Source organism: Pleurodeles waltl, chromosome 11, assembly GCF_031143425.1.
Source record: "Pleurodeles waltl isolate 20211129_DDA chromosome 11, aPleWal1.hap1.20221129, whole genome shotgun sequence".
In the NCBI taxonomy this organism is placed as follows: Eukaryota; Metazoa; Chordata; class Amphibia; order Caudata; family Salamandridae; genus Pleurodeles; species Pleurodeles waltl.
Window position 1 is genome coordinate 970,584,045 of NC_090450.1, and position 22,201 is coordinate 970,606,245.

General features: G+C 44.2%; 1 protein-coding gene across 4 annotated transcripts in view; it reads right to left on the reverse strand.

Annotated features, from left to right (window-relative positions):
• The window catches only part of HIC2 (HIC ZBTB transcriptional repressor 2), a 262,898-nt gene that overhangs the window by 217,930 nt on the left and 22,767 nt on the right, over positions 1-22,201 (reverse strand). Inside the window, exon 1 of one of the 4 annotated variants that reach the window (XM_069215222.1) lies at positions 6,700-6,904. The exons of the other annotated variants lie outside the window; for them this stretch is intronic. The gene's annotated coding sequence lies outside the window, so the exon portion shown is untranslated. Of the gene's footprint in view, positions 1-6,699; positions 6,905-22,201 lie in introns of those variants that run through there. 4 annotated transcript variants of the gene reach the window in all.

The following is a 22,201-nucleotide window of genomic DNA, read 5'->3' on the forward strand; positions in this document are numbered from 1 at the left end:
CGTAACTTGGACACAAAATGGCAGTCACACGTCCTACAACTGATGGCTCATCGGGCTCCAGACAGCCACCTTTTCATTACAGTTTACAAGGGCAACAGCACCTATTACCGTTACAGCGTGGATTAAAACATTTCACACATTTCCTAGTGTCACAACCATGGAGACTGACTTGGAGACCCAGGCAAACACAAGAAAGAAGCACTAACAGAACGAGATTATCCAGGTGCCCCCAATAGTAAATAAAGCAAAGAAGCAGGCCTTTTACAGACTTCGCAGAGTAGAAACTAAATCGCCTTTAAAAATATTTCCCCATTTGAGCCTTCTCCAAGGATTGCATCAACAAAAACGCGCACAACAGCAAAGAACTCTTCAGCATTTTCAAGGAACTTGCCAACCCCAGGTCCTGCTCCATCAACCCCCTTTCTTCGCAAGACCTCTGCGACTCCCTCTCCACCTTCTTCCATCGCAAGATCAAGGACATCCACGACAGCTTCAACACCTCGACCCCCACAACCACGTGGATAGCACAAACCGCAATGCACCCAGCCACACCAATCTCCTGCTCTACTGGACCGACATCAACGACGAGGACACCATCAAGACCATGAGCACCATCCACTCCGGATCACCCTTCGACCCCTGCCCCCACAATGTATTCAACAAAGCAAGCCCCATCATCGCCCCCCAACTCCGAATGACCATCAACAGCTCCTTCGAGACCGCCACCTTCCCGGAGAGCTGGAAGCACGCCGAAGTCAACGCACTGCTAAAGAAACCCAAAGCGGACCCCGCAGATCACAAGAACTACCGACCCATCTCCCTCCTCCCCTTCCCGGCGAACGTCATAGAGAAGATCATCAACGGCCAACTGACTCGCTTCCTGGAGGACAAGAATATGCTGGACGCCTCCCAATCCAGATTCCGGAAAAACTACAGCACCGAGACAGCCCTCATCGCCGCAACAGACGGCATCAGGACCATGCTCGACAAAGGTGAAGCAGCAGCCCTCATCCTCCTGGACCTATCGGCCGCCTTCGCAACCGTCTGTCACCACACCCTCCGTACACGCCCCCACGACGCAGGAATTCCCCACAAAGCCCTGGACTGGATCACATCCTTCCTCTCCAGCAGAACCCAGAGAGCCCGCCTCCCTCCCTTCCTCTCTGAAGCAGCCAAGACCATCTGCGGAATTCCTCAAGGTTCCTTGCTCAGCCCAACCCTTTTTAACATCTACATGACACCGCTCGCCAACATCATCCGATCCCACAACCTCAACATCATCTCCTACACCGACGACACTCAGCTGATCCTCTCACTCACCAAGGACCCCGCCACCGCCAAAACCAACCTCCACGACAGAATAAAGGCCATCGCCACCTGGATGGAGAGTGGACGCCTAAAACTGAACTCAGACAAGACGGAGATCCTCATCCTTGGCTCCAACCGCTCCGCATGGGACGACCCCCGATGGCCAGCCGCCCTCGGAACCGCACCAGCACCCACCAACCACGCACGCAACTTAGGTTTCATCCTAGACTCAGCGCTCACCATGATCCAGCAAGTCAACGCCGTTTCATCCTCCTGCTCTAACACCCTCTGCATGCTCCGCAAGATCTTCAGATGGATCCCACCAAAACAAGAAGGACGATCACCCACGCCCTCGTTAGCAGCAGACTGGGCTACGGCAAAGCACTCTACACAGGAACCACGGGCAAGCTCCAAAAAAAACTACAGCGTATAAAGAACGCCTCCGCACGCCTCATTCTCGAGATCCCACACCGCAACCACATCTCAGCCCACATAAGAGACCTACACGGGCTCCCCATCAACAAGAGGATCACCTTTAAACTCCTCATCCACGCTCACAAAGCACTCCACAACGCCGGCCCTGCCTACATCAACGAGCGGCTCACCTTCCACACTCCCAACCGACAACTCCGCTCCGCCAACCTCGTTCTCACCACCGTCCCTCGCATCCACCGAACCACAGCCCGCGGCAGATCTTTCTCCTACCTCGGCGCCAAGACCTAGAACTCACTCCCAATCGACCTACGACAGACCCAGGACCTGCTGACCTTCAGGAAACGCTTCAAGACCTGGCTGTTCGAGCAGTAGCACTGTTCCCTTCCCCCCACCCCTCAGCAGCGCCTTGAAACCCTAAGCGGGTGAGTAGCGCTTTACAAATGATTGACTGATTGATTTGGCATGTTCTTCAAATCGGTGCTTGACTTTGAAAATGTTAGCATTTAATTGAAAACAGAATGGGAGAAACGGGCCTATATATTTTAAAAAGCAGGATAGCGATGTAAACAAAGTTGAACTGGTGGCCTTAGTAGGAAGAAAATAAATAAATATACCATAGGCCTTGTTGCTAGAAAGGTCTGTGCACCGCTGGGCCATTGTACATTACTATGGATTACTTACCAGGTACCCCCGAACTCATTACAACAAGGACAGAGCTGCACCAACTCGTGGGGCTCCATTTCATTATAGTCTGTTCTTCATCATAGTTGGATGCCTACATCCATGGACGGCTTCTTCTCCAAACTCAGACATTAATGTGTTTATTCGACCTTGCATTTTTTTGTTTTTATCCAATGCTGGGGTGTGCGCCTGTACCAACTCCTAAGTAACGTAAACATGACCAAATAATAAGGCTAGAATCTGAGAGAGAGAGAGTGAAAGCTTTAGGACGATGGAAACTTTTATCATAATGATTCTAGTACTTATGTCTTTTACAGAGTGCTGCTATTACCCTTCCTGGTTAAACAGGCCTGTCTGTGCCTGTCCACGCCCAGCGTCAGGATCCCTGGTCCTCCCAACCCCCACCACTACACCACCAACGAGCTCTAGGCCCTGAACATCGGACACCCCATCAATAGCTGCTTCACAGCCTCCCCACACTCAACCAATCACCTGCCTACAATGCTGTTTCTCCTGCAACGCTGGCCCACCTGCGCACACTAACCCCGCACTGCACAAATATAGAAGACTACGAACAACAAAGCACCACCCCAGTTAAACGCCTGCTCCTTATGCAAACATGCCACGGAAATTTGGGACACCATCACAACCCACATATCCAAAACATGGCTAACACCCTCCTCAAATCCCAACATTGCCACAGCCACCCCTAATGGCTACAAGATGGTACACTGAGACTGCCACAACAAACATGGCAGGGCATCACCACCATCCTCAAGGAAACCATCCAATGCATCATCACTGACGATGACCCAACACCCCTCATGGAGCACCTCAACTTCCAACTTCAGACCAATGCCAACACCTCAATGCGAGGCACCCTCGCATACAGACCCAGGGACCACGCTCAGCCTTCTACAACACCATTGCCAACCTCATCACCCCCCCTGGTCATCGACTACCTTCATTATGTCCTACTTGATGATCTCAATTTCCACCTTAAGGACTCTAGCTCCACTTCTCTCATAGAGAACCTCAGCAACATCGGCCTCACCCAACTGATCATCACACCCAAAGTCGGACACACACTCGACATCATCTTCACTTTTAGCAAGAGTCAATTTTGCCCACGTGACTGAACTCACCTGGACCCACCAAGTCATAGTCCACTTAACCATCTCCAATTCCCAGCACACCACCTCCAAGCACCTCAGCGCCCCCCACCGAAGCTGAGGCAAGATAACCAAGACCCTATGGGCATAGGCCCTCTGCACCACACAACCAGAGCTCCTGGCAGACCTCAACCAGGCATCCAAATGTCACCACCTGAATTACCAAATACACCAACATAGTCGCCCTGCTGAAACCAACAACACCTCCAAGCCAGCAAGAGGGTACACTCCAGAGCTCAGAAGCTCCAAACGTGAATGCCACAGACTCGAGAAAGAATAGCACGTGACCAAGGACCCCTCCGACAGAGCCGCCTACAAGGAAACCCTCAACAACTACCACCACCATATCAAGGTAGCAAAAAGAGCAGCAATCACTGCCCACTATACACCACAGCCAACCACATGAATGAACTCTTCAGAATCATGAAGGAATTCTCTAACCCTATAGCCACAGAGACCACCAACTACCCATCCTAGGGACTCTGCAACATCATCTCAGACTACTTCCACAACAAGATCACCACCATATACAACAATTTCAACCCCCAACCCTCCACCTCCAGTCTAGACAACATCTCTCAACCAGAGAACACCAACCACACAAACTTCCTGGCCCCTAATCAGCACACAGCCTACCACAGCCATCATGTCATCTATCATCTCCGGGTCACCCCCTAACCCCTGTCCCCACTGGCTTTTCAACCTTGGAGCCAACACTATTAGCACAGAACAAACCTGCATCCTCAACACCTCCATCTCCAGGGCAACCTTGCCAGACGAACGGAAGCAGAGGTCAGACCCTTCCTAAAGAAACCCTCAGCTGACCCCAGCGACCTCAAAAACTACAGACTGATCTCCCTGCTCCCCTTCCCACCCAAAGTGCTTGAGAAAGCCATCAACCAACAGCTTGCTGACTACTTCGAACAAAACCACCTTCTCAACACCTCACAATCAGGATTCCGGGCCAACCACAGGATGGATCCTTCTAGAACTGTCCGCAGTGTTTGATACAGTCTCCCACCACACTCTCCTCAACAGACTCCACAACATAGGCATTCAACAAAACGCCCTTAAGTGGGTCGCCTCTTTTCTCTCAGGTCGCACGCAGAGCATTCGCCTTCCTCCCTTCTACACACAAGAACATCACATGCGGCACACCCCAAGGATCCTCCCTCAGCCCTCCTCGGAGACATCGATAGATCCTACGGACTCAATATAGTCTCCTACACCAACGACACTCAACTAATCCTTTAACTCACCGAAGATCCGCACAATGCCAAAACCAACTTCTGCCATGCCACGACCAACGAAGCAACATGGATGAAAAACAGTTGCCTCAAACTAAACACAGACAAAATGTAAGTCATGATCTTCAGGAAGAATACCTCCGTATGGGACCATAGCTGGTGGCCAGCAGAAAACGGACCAATGCCCTCCCCATCAGACCAGGCACAAAACCTCGACTGCCAACTATCCATGAATCGACAAGTAAATTCAGTTGCCTCTGCCTGCTTCTACATCCTCTGTATGCTCTGCTCAATCTTCAAATGGATCCCTATCGACACAAGAAAGACGGTCATGCACGGTCTGGTCACCAGCCACCTTGACTATGGCAACGATGTCTACGCCGTAGTGTCCTCCCAGCTACTTAAGAGACTCCAGACTCTACAGAACACTGCAGCCATACTCATCTTCATCCTCCCCAAACGCTCAAGCATCACCCCACACCTCAAGAACCTCCACTTGCTCCCCGATCCAGAACAGATGCCAATTCAAAATCCTCACACTCTGATACAAGGCTTTCTCCACAACCTAGGGGCATCCTACACAAAACATCGACTGAGCTTCTACATCCCAGCAAGACACCCCCCTGCATCCATTACAGCCGCAGCAGAGGCCGCTCCTTCTTCTAGACTGCAGCCATGTCCTGGAACAACCTGCCACTCCACCTCCTATCAGCTCCCTCCCTGGCGGACTTCAGAAGGAGACTCAAGACATGGCTTTTCGATGGACACAGCAGCCTCAGAGTCGAGATGCCCTCAGGGGTGATAGTGCTGCATTTTACAAATGCTATGATTGATTGAAACATGCAAGTCCAGTCATAGAATCAGATCATGTGTCAAAGAGATTTCCAGTTTGATTTTATTGGAAATAACTTACCATATGTAACAGAACATGTTTTGATGTAATAATTAGTAATGCAACTTTGAAGAGAATACATGCCACCCAGCGCCAACTAAACAGATTATGAATAAAAATGTAATTAAGTTACATATCAAAGAATGAAGCCTTGAGAAAGCCATTGGTGATACTCATCATTGGTAATGCACATGTTGGTAATGCACAACGTCCATTCATGAACTTCCCAAAATAAATGAAGGGAAGTAGACCAGAATAAAAAGACTGTTTTTTCAAAAATGTTTGACTAATTCTGCACAATTGATCCCAATTAAATTCAAGTGTAACTATCAACCACATTAAACGGTTAAAATGGTGTTACAGTAGGTTTTTAAACCGTTAATGGCAGCTCCCTTTGTTGTATGTTTAAGTATAGTGGAAGGTTGAGGGGTGGAGGCATTCTGATATGGGAGACGGTTGAGAAAGGATGTGTGGACCAGCTTGAGAAAATAAACTTAAGAAATACAAGATTACGTGTGTCCTCATCTTTACATTTTGGCGACGAGGGAAAGGAAGATTCAATGAAAGAAGTAGTGGACTTTTAAAGGTTTGACAGGATGTACTCCAGGCGCACACTACGGAGGAGGTGAAGGAGTAGTACTTCATGCAATTTCAACAGAAGGAAACACATGAATTGAACGAGTGCGCGATATGGAGGCACGGCAGTGAAGGTGGGCTTTCAGTTTTTATTTTATTTTAGTGCTTTCTGTTCCTCCTTCTTCGCTGCCTTTGCCTGCCAGTTTGAACTGCCGTTGTGGGTTTGGTCACGCGGCCTAATTTAAACAACGCGCCGCGCGACATCCTTTTCTGGATCCTAGAGCGTGCTGTACATTCTGTGCTCTACGCGCAGTAGCGAGTCTTCGCATCGTACCGGATTGAATTTAAATGGAAGACTGCTGTGTTGAGGATTACATTAGCAATATACCTTACTTGTTTGCGCAGCCCTGTGTTGGAGTACACCTGTTTCTTGCTGTTCCTGCCGTCTGTGCTGTTCTCTGCATATTGTTCTGGGCGGAGCCGGGAATTTGTCTTCTAGACATAAACAGAGGACTATCGGATGGTTTCTTCTATTATTGTCACTAAAGAAGGTCTTTAAAGGAAAAATGCGGAAAAGGAACATCGTTGTGACAAATATTCATTAACAACTAAAGTCACTTACATAAATTTCTTTTTATTTATTTTTGATTTTTTCATATTTTTTTTTCTTCCCCCTTTTTATATATAAGTATACTTATTAAAAGGAAAAGGGAGAAAAGATGCAGTTTGAACCTCCTGCAAAGTTTTTACAGAACAAGGGAGAACCACCATTGCATTGGACTAGGTGGAAGGAAGAGTTTTTGACTTACATGAAAGCTATTGATGATGACGAAATGTCACAAGATAGGAAAAAAAATATTTTATTACATTGTTTAGGCTCTGAGGGGCAGATGGTTTTCAGAACTTTACCACCAGTACTGTTACCAGATCATACGGAGGGAGAAGTGGACGTTTTCAAGGAAGCGCTAATGAGATTGGAGAAGAGATTCAAACCTACTGCAAGTCTGGCATTAAATAGATTCAAGTTTTATACTAGGGCACAGCATTCTGATGAGACATTTGATGAGTTTTTAACAGCACTACGAGGATTATCTATACATTGCAATTTTGGTGATATGACTGATGAGATGATTCGGGATCAAATTATAGTGCATGTGAAAAGCAGGAAGATCCAAGAACATCTGTGGGTTATGGGGGATCCTAAATTGCAAGATGTAATCTCTACTGCGAAAGCTCTAGAGCAATCTGAGAAGTGGATGAGATCTGTACAGGATGTCGATAAAGTTAATAATATAGAATCTGAGGTGGTGGGTGCAATGATGGGTAGTAATTCGAGTGGTAATCCTGTGGGTAAGAAATGGGTGAGACAAGATAGGATGGAGAAACTATCCTGTTTCCGTTGTGGTAGTGTGAACCATCTTGCATCGTCGCCCCAATGTCCGGCAGTTGGAAACGAATGTATGAAATGTGGAAGGTTGGGACATTTTGCTCGGGTATGTAAAGATTTCAAGAAAAGTAACTATGTAGCCAAAGGGAAGATGGCGTGTGTTAGTAGTGGTAAAGATGGTCATGATTGGCTGAAGGGTGATAATGAGAAAAAGGGCATGGTGTTGTCACTCAAGCATGGGGATGAAATACGGTGCGAACAGATAAAACGACCTAGATGTGAGGTACAAATCGCTGGGAGGAGGCTGGAGTTAATGGCAGACTCGGGGTCACCTTGGACAATTGTTACACAAGATTATTTTAAGCAAGTCTTTGAGGGAATTTGGGAATTGACAGATTTGAAGGGACCAGATATTATTGCTGAAAGTTTTGAAGGGAGGACTATTGATGTGACTGGTTTTGTTGAAACTGGAATCACTTTTAAAGAGAGACGTGCCAATATTAAATTGTATGTTGCAGTTAAGGGGGTTAATGTCCTAGGATGGAGGGACCAAGGAAAATTGGGTGTAATTTTGAATCCCCGGTGTAGTGAACCTGTATTAGTGATAGAGTCCAGGGAGGCAACAGAGTGGATTACTTCTAAGTTTCCACAAGTTTTCACTAGTAAATTGGGCAAATTGGGCAAATTGATCAACTACAGCCACAGAATTAAAGTCAAGGCTAATGCCAAACCTGTAATTCAGAAACTTAGGAATGTTCCCATTAGTGTCAGAGAGGAATTAAAGAAGATCTTGTCAGATATGGTGAATGAGGGTGTGATAGAAGAGATTGAATCCTCCGAGTGGGTTTCTCCGATCGTTTTAGCACGAAAATCTGACAATTCTTTGAGACTGTGTGTGGATTTGAGAGCTGTAAATGTTAACATCATTGTGAATTGCCATCCTTTACCCAAGATAAATGAGGTCATTAGTATGTTGGAGGGGGCGAATATTTTTTCCACATTGGATTTGAGATCGGCGTATCACCAAATTGAATTAACGGAAGATTCTAGACATCTCACGGCGTTTATCACCCCGCAAGGGTTATACCAATTTAAGAGGATGCCGTTTGGATTGGCATCAGCAGCGTCAGTCTTCCAGAGAGCGATGTTTCATTTGTTTAAAGACATGGACAAATATGTGAAGTGTTTCCAGGATGATGTTTTAATTTTCTCAAAAGATGAAGTTGAACGCAAACTGCATGTAGAAAATGTTTGTAAAGTGTTGAGTGTGAATGGTTTGACTTTAAGGGAGAAGAAGTGCAAATTCTTCTTGAAATCTGTTGAGTACCTAGGTCATACAATTTCGGGAGAAGGTGTTGTACCAAAACGATCCCTAGTGGAAGCAATAGTAAATGCTCCTGCTCCTGATGATCGTGAAAAATTATTATCATTCACTGGCTTGTGTGAGTATTATAGCAAATTTATTGAGAATTTTGCTACAAAAATGGAGCCTCTGAGGGGGCTTACGCGAAAAGGAGTCCAATATGTATGGACAGAAAAACAGAGTAATGCATTTGAGAGGATTAAGAAAGAGATAATACAGGCGCCTACTTTGAGACCTTTTTGTGTGGGGGCACAATGCATAGTTACTGTTGATGCAAGCATGTATGGGATTGGTGGAGTTTTATCTCAGAGATGTGGGAGAGACAAATGGAATGTTACGTTTGCTTCTCGCACATTGACGGATGCAGAAAGAAGGTATGCAGTAATTGAGAAGGAATTGCTAGCATGCATTTGGGCTGTGGAGCACTTTCGGGACTATATTTGGGGGTCCAATTTCATTCTGCAGACAGATCATAAGCCTTTAGTAGGTATTTTATCTCCTGGGGGAGGTTGGAATGCCACTGCCCGTATTGCCAGACTTGTTTCCAGGTTGCAAGAGTATTGTTTTAAAATGGAGTATGTGCCGGGTAGAAGTAATGCTGTAGCGGATTGTTTGTCGCGTCTTCCACAGGATGAAGGGAAAGGTGTGAGTATTGTGGAAAGGGATGTGGTATCTTCTGTGTCTGGATACATGTCTGCAGAGTTTGGTAGTATACATGAAGATGAGTGGATGAAGTGTGATGAGGAGGATTTAGTTTTCCAAGAGGTTAAGAGATATGTGAGGGACGGTTGGCCAGGAAGGAATTGTATAGCTGCTGAGTTAGAACCATATGGTAAAGTTAGGGATGAATTGCATATAGAGAGTGGGTTGTTGTTTAAGAATGGGAAGTGCATTCCACCCAAGGGTATGCGAGATGTGATTTTGAAACTGGCACATCGTGGTCATCCTGGAATGTCTTCTATGAAAAGATTGATACGCACTTGTTTTTGGTGGCCTGGTTTAGACAAAATGGCAGATCGGGTTGTGAGGGAGTGTTGTGTGTGTGTGTAAATGCGGAGAAAATGCTGAGAACAGTACCTGCTCCCCTTGAACCTATTCCCTGGCCGAATTGTCCGTGGCAGAAGTTAGGTTTTGATGTTTCTGGCCCATTTTTTTCTCTTCCAACAGATACACGTTATGCTTTGGTGTTAATTGACTATTTTTCCAAATGGCCAGAGGTGAAGTTGGTTGCTCAGGTGACATCTGCAACTATTATTGAGTTTTTCAAGGAGGTGTTTTCTAGGGAGGGATATCCGGAGGTGTTGATTTCGGATAATGGCGTCCAACTGACTTCTGGTGAAATGCAAAGTTTTTTTAAATATAGTAATATCAAACATGTTACTACACCTCTGTATGATCCTCAAGGGAATGGTCAAGTAGAGAGATTCAATCAAGTTCTTAAGGATAGTATTTGCTGGGCAAGAGGATTTGGGGGAATGTGGAAAGAGAAATTAAGGGAGAAGTTGTGGTATTATCGCATTACCCCGCAAAGTACCACGGAAGTGAGTCCATTCAAATTACTGAAAGGAAGACATCCTGTGTCTAAATTGTGTCCGTGGTGGTTTAAGAAGAAACTGAGTAAGGACTGGGAGGATATCTCAGTGGAGGAAGTTAGAGAAAGGGTGAGGGGGAAACAAGAGAAATTTAAGAAGAGATATGACGACAAGTGGAAGGTGAGGGAACCTAGTTTTTCCACAAATCTACAAAAAAAAAACATGACTGCACATGAATACCCTTCCTGCCCTTCAAAAAGACGTTTCTACCTTTTCTAGCCCCACTGAATCTTAAGCATTCATCAGGACTATGGTCCTCCATTCCTTACAGTCCCTATTCAGTTTTTCAATTTTTGGTGTTAAAGGTGGGGTGTGTAAAATTATACACCGGTCTTAAAAAAAAACAGTGTGAGAAAAAGATTTCACTCCAGACTCTGTACTTGTTACTGAAAAAGCAAGACTTATAATTGCGAGTAATTCCTTATTTCGTATAACACACTCACTCCCGGTAGTGAGTCTGGGTGGCCCACACCTGTAAATGGAATGTGTGTGCTTGGTGGAGTAGCAATAAGTCCCAAGCCTCTAGACTATATGCTCAATACAAGATGTTATATGTAATCAAACTGAAGGGTCATAAATATCATCCTCCTACTTGTATAGCCTTTTGGGCTCTCAGCAAGGGATATTGAGAACTCTGCTATTATTTTCAATGTGGAGGAGAAGCTGAACGTAAAGTCCACCTTATGCAGGTGAAAACATCACATTAGCGAGCAGATGTTCTTGAATAACACCGGTATCAAATCTGCAGGGCAGATCTTTCAGAATGCACTTCTGCAGTGATCTTAAGGTGCAATAAAGTGCTGCAAAAAATTACCTACATGATTCTTTTTAAAGCATTTTCAAGTCCAGGTACAATGGTAACGACTGTTCAGCTGGACATTCTATATCCAAAGCTACACAATCAGTGAAAATGTCCTAAATCCTGAGGGCGACCTCTGTTTTTCTTTTTAAAAGACCAGTAATCGTCATTGGTCAACCCTTAAGTGGCCAGAAACAAGAGACTCTCAGGTTGCTACGTTCTGGAAGGGAATAATCAAAGCCTAAAAACGCATGAAAACCTGAAACACTGGATCAGATTTACTAAAAGCACAAAACAGCAATCTTTACGAAATAGATAACTACAGTGGAAAACTTAAAGAATGCTGGAGAGAAACATAAGAAACTGAATAGCTGCCACCAGGGACTTAAGAAGAAACTGGACTGAAGCTTAAAGAAGAAGAAGAATTGCAAGTTTCTTTGCTACATTTTGTTTCAATCGCGATTTTTAGGCATCAACAGATATCAGTTGACACCTTAAGTCACAGATAATACTATTTTAAGCTTAATTTGTCCGAGGCAGGTAGAAATCCATAATTGTGTGTAATGGTGCTTTTGATGAGCATCGCAAATTTTTTGTGCATTGTCCTGTGCTAGCTACAGTGGGATGTGTAAAAAGATCCCCCTGTACCGGAGGATTACTGGCATTGTTCAAAGCATGAGTTTCTCTAACTGCTTGCAGGCTGAGGATGCCGCAACTTGAAACAACGAGGAAGAGACTGAATGTGATCAGCTAAAGAATAGATGGGCTTTATCTACTGTATGGATTACTCATCAGCAGCTCACTAGGCGCACACCTGCTCCACAGCCAGGCCCAAGAACTGCTTATTGGATGCCAGGCACCTAGAGCAGTATTAAAGCATTGCCTATCATGTCCTGGAACTAAAATGAGATCGACAACCAAGGTATGAAGTTGGAACTGTGCAAGCTGGTATTTAAAAAGAACTGTCAAACTGGCCCTTAACTGAGACTGTCCAGGTGGCAGTATGCTGGCATTGTGTAAACTAGAAGCTTGCTGGGGTTGTCAAACTGGGAGGATATGGAAATTGTGAAAAATGACTGTGCAATGGAAGTGAGAGAAGCTAAAAGGGCATTGGGATTTAAGAGAGTCCTGGGAAGTATACTGGGGTTGAGTTCAACAGGGAAATCCGTAATTTTCTTAAATGCAGTAGATGGAGATTCTGCAAACTGGGAATGTACTTAAAACATGCATTAAGTTTGGATACAATCTATAAATCATCTACAACGTTTTAAGGAGAATGACAATGTAGGGAAGAATTCATAAACCATCAGCAGCTTCTTAAAAGAGTATTAGGGACTGATGAAAAAGCACTTGAACCATTTTACAAGTGTCTTAATGTTGTGGACTGTTCAAACAATGTTTGTAGGACTTGAATGTTCACTGTTGTACAAGATATTTCTTAGAAATTTGCTAAGAATGTGTATTGGTGTTGAATGTTGAAAATAGTTCCAATTGTGCTGGTAATTTACTATGTGCAATATTTTTGAATAATTCTAAAATTCCCAGTATTTATTTCTCTTGTATATTAAATTGGGGATGACAGCCCCTCATGCTCCAGGCAACATTTGAGGTAGGATTCTTGGAGGTCAAATAATCTCGGTTTATGAAGCATTCATTGTGTTTACTGTGGGTACTTGGGAAACATTTTCAGCTATTATTTTTGGCTCATGCCATGTTGCAGATATCCATTTTATCTTGTACTTGCTAGTTTTACCTCAAGGCAACTTCGAGAGCTCAAGAAATTTCAAAACTGAGCAGTGCAGCTGAATCAGGATAAAACAAAGTGGGATCTTGTATCCTCTGTGGTCTGGAAGCTCGATCACTTACTGAACTGTATGCCATTACAGCATAAAGAACCATTTCTGAAACACTGGCAATGAGCAGTAGTTGATTTTAGGAGGAATTAGGGGAGTAATCTCTGCAATCATTCAAAGACAGTACTTCTTCCATGGCTGCATGCAACATAACAGCAAGACCTACACCACGGCAACAAGAATGAACGCAGCCAAGGAACAAACAAACATCTCCAGGGTGACCCCTCACAAAATAAGGGCAACAGGACAGCCGCAGCATACAACATAATGATAGCAACTCACACTTGAAGTACATTACTGAAGAATTGCTCTCCCAATTTAAGGGGGAAAAATATGTATTTGCTATCTTTATTGGCTTAAAACATCTAAAAAAGAAGGTAAACCCATAATGTTATTTTTAAAAAGACAAATCCTACTTTAACAACTATTGCAATCAGTACTCTCGAAAATTGTCTGGCAGGGCCGAGGGAAGAGATGTTGATCCAATGCCTTCTGAATTGGTTTTCTGAACAGGAGAGCTACTAAGGCATGATCGAAGCCAAGAACACTTTCCAAAGTTTGGTCGCTGCCATGCTAAAGCTTTATCTTTTACAAACAACGACAGATATCTTACAGTGCTTTATAGAGACTGGTCTGTTCTTTTCATAAACTTAGTAAGGCATGTGCAATGTAGAGCAGATCACAAGAACCTATATCTGCTACTCAAGGCCATTAAGCAATGGACCACAAGTACTCCTTTCTAGCCTTATGAAAGTGTGAATCCACATGATTACCCCAGCTCAAGATAGAAGTAACATTGCATGATAATAGCATCCCGAATCAGAGAAAAAGCAACAGGGAAGTGTGTCTGGGCAAATGATCGGCTTTCAAGGGACACTCAAAAGCCACAAACAGTTATGATGTAGACACAAGCAGACTTCCGATTCCCTCCGCACTTAACAGCCCTCCTGGGAAGGTGAAAAAGAAATTTGGCTTCCGCCCACCACACGACGGATGTGTGGTCGGAAAGAACACTGGCAGCAAGAGACATTTACAGAGAAATGTGAACCACTTTAAGGAGAAAAGAGAATTTGTACTCAGGGATTCTCAGTCCGCCCGAGAGATTCCGAGCAAATTAGGAAACAAAAATATCAGAGGTTACCAACACCTAGACAAGGTATTGCACCAAGAGATATGCCACATTCCAAAGCGCCTAGTACTCAAAGCCTTAAAAGAAGCATCAGCAAACTTAAGAATACGCCTGGAGAACAGTGCAATGTAGCCTGGACCTGAGATCTGCCTGCTCCGCCATACATGATGGAACATTACTCCAACTGAAGAGAGAGCCATGCCTTTCTTCTCTAATCCAATACCAACCATTTCCTGCAACTGTAGTCACAAAGTAAGTCACTATCTACAAAGAGCAGACACAATGCCATGAAATCAGAAAAAGAGAAAAGGGACTGGGAGGTTGATGGTCCAGTGTACAGTCTCCCGAGGTTCACTGAAAAATAGAAATGGTACACTGTTCCAAAAGATAATATAGTAATGCAGGGTCAGAATGACTCAGTGATATCAGGAGAGCCCTCAAACACCCAAAGGGATGCCAAGTTTCAGCACTGGGCAATATCCTCGTCAGACCGGTGCTGCAATGTCTGGCGGACCACCCCTTATTATAGGGGTGGTACAGTACCGAGGAAAGTATGCAAAAGTTGAATAGGGTCTGGAGCAAATACTGACTAAAGACAAAACAGTGTAGGAGAGACTGAAGGAATTAAAATTAGCTTTGAGCCTTTAAACATCACTTTAATGAATCAGAAAAAGGTCCAGGCTAAGATTAAAAGATAAACAAAGGGAGTGACTATGGGGATAATGTCCCGCTACACTCTACACGGAGGAAAAAGGTAGTGTACCTAATCCTAGAGTAAAATGGTCAACATGTTTCGCGTTCTGATGGTCAACAAGTGATCCCATGACGCTTCATCAGGACCGTAAACACTACTTCTCCTATTCTAAAAACTGAAAGCAAGTGCTGAACAGTCACTTACTGAATGGAGACTACTTGTCAATGTCGATTGGTCAATCAGTCGCCCATCCCATAGTAGAGTATAGGCATCCTAGGAACTTCTACTAATGTCTATTAATGAAGCCGAACATTAAGCAATTAGGATTTCTACAGGAAGGCATCTTGACAGGGGGCACCTCTAAAGGACAGCTCACAATGCTAGAGCGCTTGGGGCCCCATATATCGTGAGTGGTGGTGATCATCCATAGGCTGCAGTAGCCAGCTCAGTTCATCGTCTCCAAAGACCAATTTACTGTCCTCCTGTGAAGGTCCCTCCAATGCCATTCTCTCAGGAGTCAGTTAACTCTGCAGCATCTTACCCAGGCAGGCAGTGGAACTTTCTTAGGTTCTGGTCCCAAACCTGGTAAGAGTGGGTTACCTGTGGATAACTCAACCATGAAGTGAATAAACATTTCTTGATTGCCATAGGTGTGAGACCCTGGGTTCTGGTGGAGAAATCATGGAACACTGGCTGGGACTTTCTATCTCACCTTCATACTAAAGTTGCAGACAGCGTTTTGCATTCCAACAGTCAACTAGAAGACCTTTTGCTTAGTCCGCTAAGCCTGGCCCAGGCATTATCATTAGGTGCGAGTAGGATGAATGGGTGGAGTTGGGAGGCTCCTTTCAGCAGAAATCTAACACAAAGGCATAAAGGAGGCTACACCATTTAACTACCTATTAACCTGTGAGGTTAGCCCATCTATAGAATAATAGGTCAAGGAAACGACATGGGATACACTTTAGATACAAAAAGGGCTCTCAGTCTCTATTCCTTTACACTCCATATTCGGACCCGTACTAAAGAACCCAGTTATGTTCTGCGGGAGGCCTGCAATTCACATCTGCTGTCTTGGCTCCTTCTCCGACCCTCTAGCCTAGGTACAATTAAATATAGCAAATACAAAATGGATCCCAGTGTCACTATGACCACCTGTGTCACACGCACCATAAGTGCACTTACACACACTACAGGGAGTGCAGAATTATTAGGCAAATGAGTATTTTGACCACATCATCCTCTTTATGCATGTTGTCTTACTCCAAGCTGTATAGGCTCGAAAGCCTACTACCAATTAAGCATATTAGGTGATGTGCATCTCTGTAATGAGAAGGGGTGTGGTCTAATGACATCAACACCCTATATCAGGTGTGCATAATTAGGCAACTTCCTTTCCTTTGGCAAAATGGGTCAAAAGAAGGACTTGACAGGCTCAGAAAAGTCAAAAATAGTGAGATATCTTGCAGAGGGATGCAGCACTCTTAAAATTGCAAAGCTTCTGAAGCGTGATCATCAAACAATCAAGCGTTTCATTCAAAATAGTCAACAGGGTCGCAAGAAGCGTGTGGAAAAACCAAGGCGCAAAATAACTGCCCATGAACTGAGAAAAGTCAAGCGTGCAGCTGCCACGATGCCACTTGCCACCAGTTTGGCCATATTTCAGAGCTGCAACATCACTGGAGTGCCCAAAAGCACAAGGTGTGCAATACTCAGAGACATGGCCAAGGTAAGAAAGGCTGAAAGACGACCACCACTGAACAAGACACACAAGCTGAAACGTCAAGACTGGGCCAAGAAATATCTCAAGACTGATTTTTCTAAGGTTTTATGGACTAATGAAATGAGAGTGAGTCTTGATGGGCCAGATGGATGGGCCCGTGGCTGGATTGGTAAAGGGCAGAGAGCTCCAGTCCGACTCAGACGCCAGCAAGGTGGAGGTGGAGTACTGGTTTGGGCTGGTATCATCAAAGATGAGCTTGTGGGGCCTTTTCGGGTTGAGGATGGAGTCAAGCTCAACTCCCAGTCCTACTGCCAGTTCCTGGAAGACACCTTCTTCAAGCAGTGGTACAGGAAGAAGTCTGCATCCTTCAAGAAAAACATGATTTTCATGCAGGACAATGCTCCATCACACGCGTCCAAGTACTCCACAGCGTGGCTGGCAAGAAAGGGTATAAAAGAAGGAAATCTAATGACATGGCCTCCTTGTTCACCTGATCTGAACCCCATTGAGAACCTGTGGTCCATCATCAAATGTGAGATTTACAAGGAGGGAAAACAGTACACCTCTCTGAACAGTGTCTGGGAGGCTGTGGTTGCTGCTGCACGCAATGTTGATGGTGAACAGATCAAAACACTGACAGAATCCATGGATGGCAGGCTTTTGAGTGTCCTCGCAAAGAAAGGTGGCTATATTGGTCACTGATTTGTTTTTGTTTTGTTTTTGAATGTCAGAAATGTATATTTGTGAATGTTGAGATGTTATATTGGTTTCACTGGTAATAATAAATAATTGAAATGGGTATATATTTTTTTTGTTAAGTTGCCTAATAATTATGCACAGTAATAGTCACCTGCACACACAGATATCCCCCTAACATAGCTAAAACTAAAAACAAACTGAAAACTACTTCCAAATATATTCAGCTTTGATATTAATGAGTTTTTTTGGGTTCATTGAGAACATGGTTGTTGTTCAATAATAAAATTAATCCTCAAAAATACAACTTGCCTAATAATTCTGCACTCCCTGTAGATCGTACACACATGCATAGGAACCAATTGCAAGGGGAAGAGAGAGAGAGAGAGAGAGAGAGAGAGAGAGAGAGAGAGAGAGAGAGAGAGAGAGAGAGAGAGAGAGAGAGAGAGAGAGAGAGAGAGAGAGAGAGAGAGAGAGAGAGAGAGAGAGAGAGAGAGAGAGAGAGAGAGAGAGAGAGAGAGAGAGAGATATATATATATATATATATATATATATATATATATATATATATATATATATCTCTCTCTGTCCCTAGCAGGTAAATAGACCTGTGCCATTACTAAATTCAGACTGGTGTCACCAATAACAGCCTGGTGAGATTACAGTAATCCTGCTAGTTGAAAGAAAGGTGTACCTGTCGAGTTCCTCCGACCACAGAGTCCGGCTCTGTGTTTCAATCAGTGTAACAAAATACCTCCAGCACACGCCATTATTGTGTGGACTGAGGCAGTGGCCAAAAAGCTACAGCTTGCTATGATTTGAGGCAAAGGTGCATGCTCGCCAACCATTATTCGGCCATTCAACAAGCTGTTCTCAAACTCATATTTCATCATATGCAGAATATTACATGCAGTTCTTGTTCAGGGTGCTGTGTCCCGAGCGTCCTCCCAACTGCTAAGGAAAATAAGACTGTAGTTCAGAGGTCTTCAAACTGGGGGGTGGGCCCCCCTAGGAGGGCCGCCTCAAGTAATCCTGGGGGGCGGGGGGCAGCGCCAGACTCTGGCCAAAAGAAGAATTACGCAGATCACAGCCCTTTTTTTTTTTGTTTGTTTTTTTACCAGAGGCATGTTATTGCATTTTTAAAAAGGTAACACTACTTAACTGCATTGTTTAAATAGGTCTAGACATATTTAAACATTGCCATCTTTATAAAATAAATGTGAAAAATTCTGAGGGGGCCCAATTATTTTTATTTTGCAACTGGGGGGGTGCGCGGCATTAAAACGTTTGGAGACCACTGTAGTTGAAATTGTCTAGTCTGTCTTTTCCAGACTTGTTATGGCACACTGCACGTGATGATCCCCACGTAAACATTAGTCCTTTAGGTTTTCCTTGGAAACACCTTTCCAATAAGCCCAAGCAGACCTTCTCAACAGCTAAGTGGAACTACACCACCTGAACAGCGAAAGTCAATGGCTACATTTGAACGTTCAAGCGACCACGTCTTACTGCGAGCAAAGTCTACTTCTTAACACATCTTGCTTGTGAATTTCATATCTAGGCTAAAATGGTCTTGATAAAAACCAGGTTGATTTACAGGTGCTCCATTTATCTCAATTTCCTGACAGACACATAAAACACCTCCAGCTACTACAAAGTGTAGCAAGCAGCACATCTGGTAACGGATGGAAAGCCTTGTGGTCATATTACTCCAATACCAAGACAGCTACATTGGTTACCCATTAAGAAAAGGATAATATTCAAATTTTTAATCATTGTGCATCTCCTTATTCATCTAACCTTCATCAAATTTGACTTTTAAATTCTGGCTACAACCCCCAAAAAGAACACTACACTTCTCTGACAAATTTCTGCTAGACGGAGTAACAGTTTCCTTTCCTGACAGGTCCTATTCACTTGCAGCAGCTACAGAATGGAATGAAGTAACTCTTGAATTACGTAAAAGCTGCTCTTTTCTCACTTTCCCCAAAAAACAAAAAACAAAGAAATTAATTTTTAAACCTTTAATCTTCCTTGTTCATAGACTTGACTTTTACCTATGAGATGTCCACTCTAAAGCACCAAGAAGCTTCGCTGTACCTGCACTGACACGGATTTCAACTTAAGATGACATAACATGTTCCAGAATGCACTGGGGAGGACTGGGACAGTCATGCCAGTCAGTGCAAAAAAGGTCCCCTGCTCATGGTGACTAGCTTGAGCCTGGAAGCTGGCTGACAATCACAGATACTGCTGCAGCAAGACAGGTTCCCCCAACAGATGATTTGTCTTTCTGATGATAGTGGAAGTGGAAAACACTTCAAGCGACCACGCTGTTCTCTAAGAAAAGACTACAAATTTTGTATATCTATATAGCGCTCAACTCATCCGGGAGGGAATTCTGGCGCTGACAGGAGCTGTATTGGGCGAGCTAGGTAAAGAGCAAGATCTTCAGTTTCTTGCAGAATTCAAGAACTGAGGAAGAGGCTCTGACATTACTACATCACCTAGAATGGTGAGGGGAGTATAGGAACAGTCTTAGTGGGCGACTATACACCTACGGCAAAGCGAAAGCAGATAGCTTGTGAAATCAGCCATTCAAACCTTCGTGGAAAGTAAAGGACGCATGCGCTTCGTTATAACTCTTAAATAATTAAATCAAGCTGTACGGAATGAGAAAAATTCCAGTAGTCTCTGCAGACCGAACCAAGGGGATACCTTTAACTCGCAAACCTGGTGCAGTGACCGGCCCAGTGCTCGGCCCTTCCTGTGGGCACTAGTGCACATCGAAAGTACTGGGCCTCAATAGGAGGAAAGAGCGGTGCCTCCTTCATCCTGAGGCAGCTCACAGCTCGACATTAGGAAGGTAAGCACTATCACTGGGACAAACATAATCGGTGTAGCTTTCCAAACAAACAATTTACATTTACCATTGATTTACTGGAGGTCAGTAGCTTCACAGCACTGGAGCAACACAACATGGGGCCTTTCTTACCCCCTAGAAAGCTCAGTATGGGTTTTAGAAGCGATGACTGACGGTGCCCATGAGTTTAGGGTATGGTGGGGTGTATATGTGAACCCTGCCTCGACGAATCAGAGCATTTTAAAACGGACACTAGACAGAATGGCGGCATTTGTTGGCATCAAGGGCCAGATGTATCAAAGGGTTTTTCCCATTCAGTGTCAATAGGAAATTGTGTTCGTACGAACACAATTTCCTATTGACACTGAATGGGAAAAACCCTTTGATACATCTGGCCCCAAGTTCTTTCAGATCAGTGATATTGGCCAGCCCTGCTATTTTGTGTTCTAAGAAGGCCTAAAGCCTGGACGTTTAACTGCTAATTCAAATGTCACTGCTTTATCTTCATCTACAACTTCTTACTTTTGACTCATGGCAAAGTTTGTAGAACCGATACAATTATTAATTATTTGAACCAAGTTAACAAAAGGTTTTCAAGCAGCGTCACAAAGTCTAAAAGCGTCAGACAGCCTGCTTTTAAATACTTCCACTTAAGGACTGCAGCACAAGATACAAAGTGATTAACACATGCTCACACAATTTGTTCAAGTGGGGAAGATGGACTAATAATTTGGCCTCTTGGTTCTGAAGTGTGTTGTTAGTTTTAAGCTCAACATTTTTAAAGGGAGATCGGGACTGACTCGTTAAAAATCCAAGTACAGAGACGTCGGCTAGTTATGGCTGTTTTCTGTATGTCATTAAAATTAAAAATGAATCTAACACAAAATGTAAATATACAGAGTTAATCACAGACCAGGACAAAAATACTCCACCTCGTAAAAGAGAACACATATGTTGGGTCACCCCTGGTACCAAGATCGACAGATTATTCAAGAGAACACAAATATTACAGAATGTGGAAACGCACATATATAAAAAAAATAATAATAAAAAAAAAAAATAATAAAAAAAAAAACTGCAGATTCCCCCTTAACAAAAAATGCATTGGCCCGGTTTAATGTTTCCCTCTTTTAAAAATTGCCTCGGTAGAGCTATGTCTCAAGCAGGTCGGTTTTGTGTGTTTTTCCTTCAATTCACCATTTGGACATCATGGACCTCTGAAGAGATGCTGGTGATATTTAAGGTGTGTAAGGAAATGCCTCCTTGGCATGGTTACCCCCTGACTTTTTGCCTTTGCTGATGCTATGTTTTGAATTGAAAGTGTGCTGAGGCCTGCTAACCAGGCCCCAGCACCAATGTTCTTTCCCTAACCTGTACTTTTGATTCCACAACTGGCACACCCTGGCATCCAGATAAGTCCCTTGTAACTGGTACCCCTGGTACCAAGGGCCCTGATGCCAGGGAAGGTCTCTAAGGGCTGCAGCATGTATTATGCCACCCTAGAGACCCCTCACTCAGCACAGACCCACTGCTTACCAGCTTGTGTGTGCTAGTGAGAACAAAATGAGTAAGTCGACATGGCACTCCCCTCAGGGTGCCATGCCAGCCTCTCACTGCCTATGCAGTATAGGTAAGACACCCCTCTAGCAGGCCTTACAGCCCTAAGGCAGGGTGCACTATACCATAGGTGAGGGTACCAGTGCATGAGCACTGTGCCCCTACAGTGTCTAAGCAAAACCTTAGACATTGTAAGTGCAGGGTAGCCATAAGAGTATATGGTCTGGGAGTCTG